Source organism: Pinus tabuliformis, chromosome 5_1 (genome assembly GCF_031772625.1).
Source record: "Pinus tabuliformis cultivar Carrire ecotype Pingquan chromosome 5_1, CPIR1, whole genome shotgun sequence".
In the NCBI taxonomy this organism is placed as follows: Eukaryota; Viridiplantae; Streptophyta; class Pinopsida; order Pinales; family Pinaceae; genus Pinus; species Pinus tabuliformis.
In genome coordinates, this window is record NC_142305.1 from 179,857,607 (window position 1) to 179,863,771 (window position 6,165).

The 6,165-nt window shown below is 37.0% G+C and overlaps 1 pseudogene; it reads left to right on the forward strand.

The window, feature by feature from the left end:
* The first annotated feature begins 1,333 nt into the window (after positions 1-1,333).
* Positions 1,334-2,434, forward strand: LOC149164006 (enoyl-CoA delta isomerase 3 pseudogene; annotated as a pseudogene).
* The last annotated feature ends 3,731 nt before the right edge of the window (positions 2,435-6,165 follow it).

Consider the following 6,165-nt stretch of genomic DNA (forward strand, 5'->3'; position numbering starts at 1 on the left):
AAATAAATAAATTTATATATAATAAAAAATAAGAAAATTTATTTACTAATCTTAAACTATAAAAGAGCAACAATTTTTTTTTGGCCAAACACAACTAGCATTCAACTAAAAAAATTGGATGCTAGACATATATAATAAGCAGTTTCAATATTCAATTATTATGAGCAATGTAGCATTTTCAATATTCAATTATTATGAGCAATGTAGCCCTTGTTCAAATGTGGTGGTTGGTTCATATATTTCAAAGTTCAATAATTAAACTAGTTGTTTTTGGCCAAACACAACTAGCATTCAACTAAAAATTGAATGCTAAACATATATAATATATAATAAGCCTTTTCAATATTCAATTATTATGAGCAATATAGCTCTTGTTCAAATGTGATGGTTGCTTCATATATTTCAAAGTTCAATAATTAAACTAAGCAACAATTTTTTGCTAGACATATATAATAAGCCTTTTCAATATTCAATTATTATGAGCGATGTAGCTCTGGTTCAAATGTGATGGTTGGTTCATATATTTCAAAGTTCAATAATTAAACTAAGCAACAATTTTTGGCTAAACACAACTAGCATTCAACTAAAAATTGAATGGTAGAGATATATAATAAGCCTTTTCAATATTCAATTATTATGAGCAATGTAGCTCTGGTTCAAATGTGATGGTTAATTCATATATTTCAAAGTTCAATAATTAACTAACCAATAAGAAACTCTAACCAACAAAAAGCGCTAGCTATTCAACCTTGTTAGAATAAGCAAAACCATTTTTTCCCGTCAAATCAACATTTTTATGGTTTAAAATACGGTTTTCACAATTGAGTTTATATGTTTATTAGAATAAGCAAAACTTTTTTTTTAAATACGGTTTTTTTTTATTGTTTAAAATACGGTTTTCACAATAGAGTTTATCTGTTTATTAGAATAAGCAATTTTTTTTTTAAATACGGTTTTCACAATAGAGTTTATTTGTTTATTAGAATAAGCAAAATATATATATATTATTATTATTATTATTTTAAATACGGTTTTCACAATAGAGTTTATTTGTTTATTAGAATAAGCAAAACATATATATATATATTTTTGTTGGGTCAAATGAACTTTTTATGGTTTAAAATACCACGTGGAACTTATATATTCTATTTGTTATGGGTTAATGCAGTCTGACATGCAAGGGGAATAGCAGTTTCCTTGCTACTAAAATGGCAAAGTCAACTTTGAAGAAAATATAAATGCAAGGAAACTGCGATTCCCCTTGCATGTCAGACTGATTAACTTTTCTATAGAGTAAGAAATAGGAATTGCCATTTGTCATCGCCTCGATACTTGCGGATTGAAATATTGAGTCATAATTGACAGATGTGAAGTCTGGATACTCCGAAACGTATAACAATTAGAATATAGAACTTGTACTCGCCTTCTATTTGCCATCGCCTTGGTACTCGAAGATTGAGATATTGTCTCAATTGACAGATGTGCAGTCTGGAGAAACAGGATGGCGTTTTCATTCTCACTCTTTCAGGGGAGGGAGAACATCGTTTCAATCCCTCATCCATCGACTCCATTCTCTCTGCCTTGGCCCACGTCAACGAAAACGCGCACCTCGCCTCTGCTCTTATCACCACAAACGATGGAAAATTCTTCTCCAATGGATTGGATCTCCGATGGGTTTCTGAATTCAGCACCAGCAAAGAGAATAGATCTCAGATTCTCGGCCTCAAATACGTTCAGCTCCTGACAGCCGTCATGGAATTGAAGCTGCCGTCAATTGCCGCCGTCTGTGGGCACGCTGCTGCCGGGGGATTCATTTTTGCGTTAGCCCATGACTACAGATTCATGAGGAAGGACAGAGGGTTTCTCTATATGAGCGAGGTGGACGTGGGTATGGTCATTCCTCCCGGCCCCATGTCTATTATCAGGAACAAGGTTGATTCTCGTCACTTAACGGAAGTTCTGCTGGGCGGACGCAAGTACACTGCTCCCATGGCCTTCAAAGCGGGTCTGGTGGACTCTGTTCACGTTAATTCTGCTGAAACCCTAAAGGCTGCCATGGATGCAGCTGTGAAGATCGGCAAGAGGAATTGGAATAAAGAGACTTACCTGCGACTCAGGTTCTCTCTTTTTCCCGAACCTATGGAGAAACTCCTACCGCGACTCAAAGGGCCTTCTTCACTGCGTTCCAGTCTCTAATTTCTGTATGCTTAAACATTCTTTTACCATGCAACTCCATGCAGCCAATGATATGCATTACTGAAATATATGAATATTATATATAATCTTTGCACCCACAGAAGCTAGCTGCATTCTATAGATTCCCCGTGGGTCTCGGCAGTGGCTTCAGTGAAGTTTGAGGGGCTTTGCAAGTTTGCATATATTGCTGAACTCAATTATACACCTTTAATGTTGGAACTCAAAATATTCACCTTAAGCTTCAAAACCTGAAAGTGCATATCAAACCTAGGGTTAGATAGTTTGGCAGTGGGGACAGTGAAGTTTGAGGGACTTCGCAAGTTTAAATATATTGCTGAACTCAAAATATACACCTTTAATATTGGAACTCAAAATATGCAGCTTAACCTTCACAACCTGAAAGTGCATATCAAACCTAGGGTTAGATGGTTTTATATTGCATATCAGACCTCGGTTTCACAACCTGAAAGTGCATATCAAACCTAGGGTTAGATGGTTTTATATTGCATATCAGACCTCGGTTAGATGGGTTTCGGTGATTATATGCCTTAATCAGAAGTATTGATTAATGCCATTAAACCTTTCCAATAAATAAATATTTTTTCTTATCCATAGCATAGATAGATTTAGGCGAAGATGGGATGCAGAGTGGTTTTAATGGAGTGGGATAGTAGTGCATGTACCGATATTTACTGATTGGCATGAATGTTGCATATCTAGGCCCTTATTGCCTTCCAACTAAGTTGCATTTAACGTGAAAAAGGTATAAGTTTCCGAAATGGAAACATTTGCAAACATGAACTCCTAAAATGGGCATGTGGAAACAAAGTATATAGATATAGATATATAGGTTTTTTAAAATAACACTTTATGAGTAAGAAAATAAGTATGATATACATAAATGATACTTGAGAAGGAAAACTATGTTTATACTAATTCTCATAAATGATTACATGATGCAAAATTCTATAGCTTGGTGCTCTTGACAAATGCCAATCCCATACTCTCTTACATGATAGAGTCAAGTGGAAATGCTACAATTCTGTCCATCTTGATGTTGAGAAATCTAGGGCATAGCTATAAGATGATTTCTCTTCTTTAGATAATTGCTTGTGAATGCTTTTTACTTCAATCTTCTCTTAGTTAGTTTATTATAGTGTTCTTCATCAAACATCTATCAAAGCATAAGCAATAAAGAGACAAGAGACACAGAATGTAGGCTATCAGCTAGGGCTAAAACCTTTCTCACTTGAGAGGAAAACCTGAACAAAGTCTTATTCTTATAGAGATTTCAATTGACGAATACCAAGACCAAGACCCTTGAACTATTTTCCACTTTAAGACCAAGACTCAAGTTTCCCTTCACTGCTTCTCTTTCATGCCTAATTCAACACTTTGTCTAACTGTTTATCTTCCTTTGTATCTTAGCTATACTTCAGATCTCGACCTTCTTTTTCTCTGCCTCAGACCTGCAATGTCTCGGCTTCCAGCAAAATCCCTAGCACATGCAAATTATCAATTTTGGAACCTTGATTCCCTTTGCTATAGGTGGAGGTAGCTTCCTTGACAACTCGACTTGATAATGAACTTGTTCTCTTTCTTAACCAGTCCTTCAAAGGAGACTGTGATACTGAGGCTTCTATTGCAATGGACAACACCCTTTTCTTCGCACGTGTGGAGAAGATCAACCCAAAAACAGATCATAAAATACCTTGGTTTATATTCTCCCTTCCTTCGCCTGGTTATAGGCCTCCTTGATGAACTTCGCACCTCCTCTTGTAGACTTCTTGATGACCGAAATTCTTTCTTTGAAATGAGGCCGAGTTGCCCTATTTATAGTTGTTGGAGCCTCCATAATAAGATGACTTTAGCAATGGGTGAGCCAACATGTTTGTTGGAACAAATTCATTATTTCATTTAAGGCCGACTTGAAGTAGATGCTTGAGCTTGGTCTTGGAGGGCTATTTGACATTTTCATTGACTCTTATATAAATATAACATGCCTAAGAAGGGTCCTTCATACATGACATTGACACTCTTTGACTTTATGACCAATTCTAAGGGCTCACAATGGGAGCCGTTACTAAAAATAAAATTCCTTGCTCATGAAACCCATGTGACAAGCATTACAAAAATAATTTTATTTTTCTTCTTTACATCAATTCATTATGAAGATCGAACCTAGTTACATTTTTCAATACTCCCTCTTAACTAGGGAGGTATTCATAATGGTACTTGGTCATTCTCAATCTGAAGAATTCTCATAAGAAGAGTCAGATTGGTAACCCATCTGTATAGCATCATATCAAACAACATTGTCACATAGCAAGGCCTTGACTAACAACTCTATCTCTCCACAAGATCTGAGTTCAATGCTGGCGAGACCAATGATGTATAGATACCCTCATCATTGTCTCTCTCGGAACATACCCCACCCGAGTTCTCAGGGTGTGTTCCACCCAGTGTTTTTAAAACTAGAACCGGTGACCAGACGTGTCCACCTAACGAATCGGTTTACCGACTGGAACCGGTCTATCCGGGACTGGTTTGGTCTAAACGAACCGATTCTAAAAAAACACATTAAATAATTAATTTTCAATGAAACAAAACTATTTTTAAGATTTAAAACCATGATTCCGAGCCAATAGAGACAAAATATGCAAAGTTTGCTCATTTATATACCATGTAAAGGTGAATATATCAAAATGGCACCGAGTGCAATACATATCATCGACAAAATAGCAAAATACATAAGCAATGAGGCTCTAAATGGCCTATAAAATCCAAAAAAAATGCTGCAAGCTATGAGGCCATTGACCTACTACAAGTCTACAGTGTACACATGATCAATCATCAAGTTCATCACCACTACTAGCCGCAGGATCATCATCAGGAGCTACATAGACATCATTTGGTTCAGAGTCTGAGGATCCCTCAGCGTGATCTGCAACCTTAGTATCAATGCCACCAATAACAATAGAAGTGGACCTAATGGAAGCACGAGTTTGTCGACCTGCACGACTAGTGCCTTCCATTGGTTCTTTGCCTTTCCTTGATGTCGCTATTGATCTTGGTTCTGATGCCGCCACATAAGCTGCTTCATCCCCGCTAAAGCCACGTCGATATCAAAATCAACCTCAAACACAGGATCTTCAGTCTCCTCCACCCATTCTGATGTTGGATCAATATCATCCAACGCAATGGGATCTAGATCAGGTGTTTTGCTCATCATTTGGTTCCTCCTCAGTCGTAGGTTGTATTGCATGAAAATAAGATCATCTAACTATTTTTGTTCCAAACAGTTTCTCTTCTTCGTGTGTATGCGCTCAAAAACAGACCAATTGCGCTCACAACCTGAAGCAGTGCAAGTTTGACTGAGGACTCTAATTGCAAACCCTTGCAATTGAGGACACTGGCCACCAAATGACTCCCACCAATGTGCTGCAAAGAAAAAGACATTAATTAGTAACTTAGTTTATAATTTGAATTATAAAAAACGTAAACAATTTTAACTTGAAAAGAAAAACAAATTGGAATTTGGAATTTCTTACCTGGTTGGTCTGCATCTCTTGCCATCTTTGCTAAGTTTTTGCCAAAAGTACCACCTGCCATAGTGAAAACATTAAGTTGTTTATGTATTTCCAACTGGTCTGCATGGCTAGGGACCATGTGCTCCAAGCAATCAATCAATCCAGCTCTGACCTCCCCATCATGCAGATCTCTTAGCCGATTTTTATAATGATACTTTGGGTTCAAAAAATACCCAGCTACATGTATAGGACGATGGAGTTGTTTGTTCCATCTGTTATCAATGATCTCCCATATACGGCCATATTTAGCTAACCTGTCCTTGTAAGCTGCTTGTATCTGCCTCTTTGCCTGATCCATAGCCTCATAAATGTAGCCCATGGCCAATTTTCCCCATCCACCATCCTTAGCACCTTAACTAGGGGCTCGGTAATTTTCACA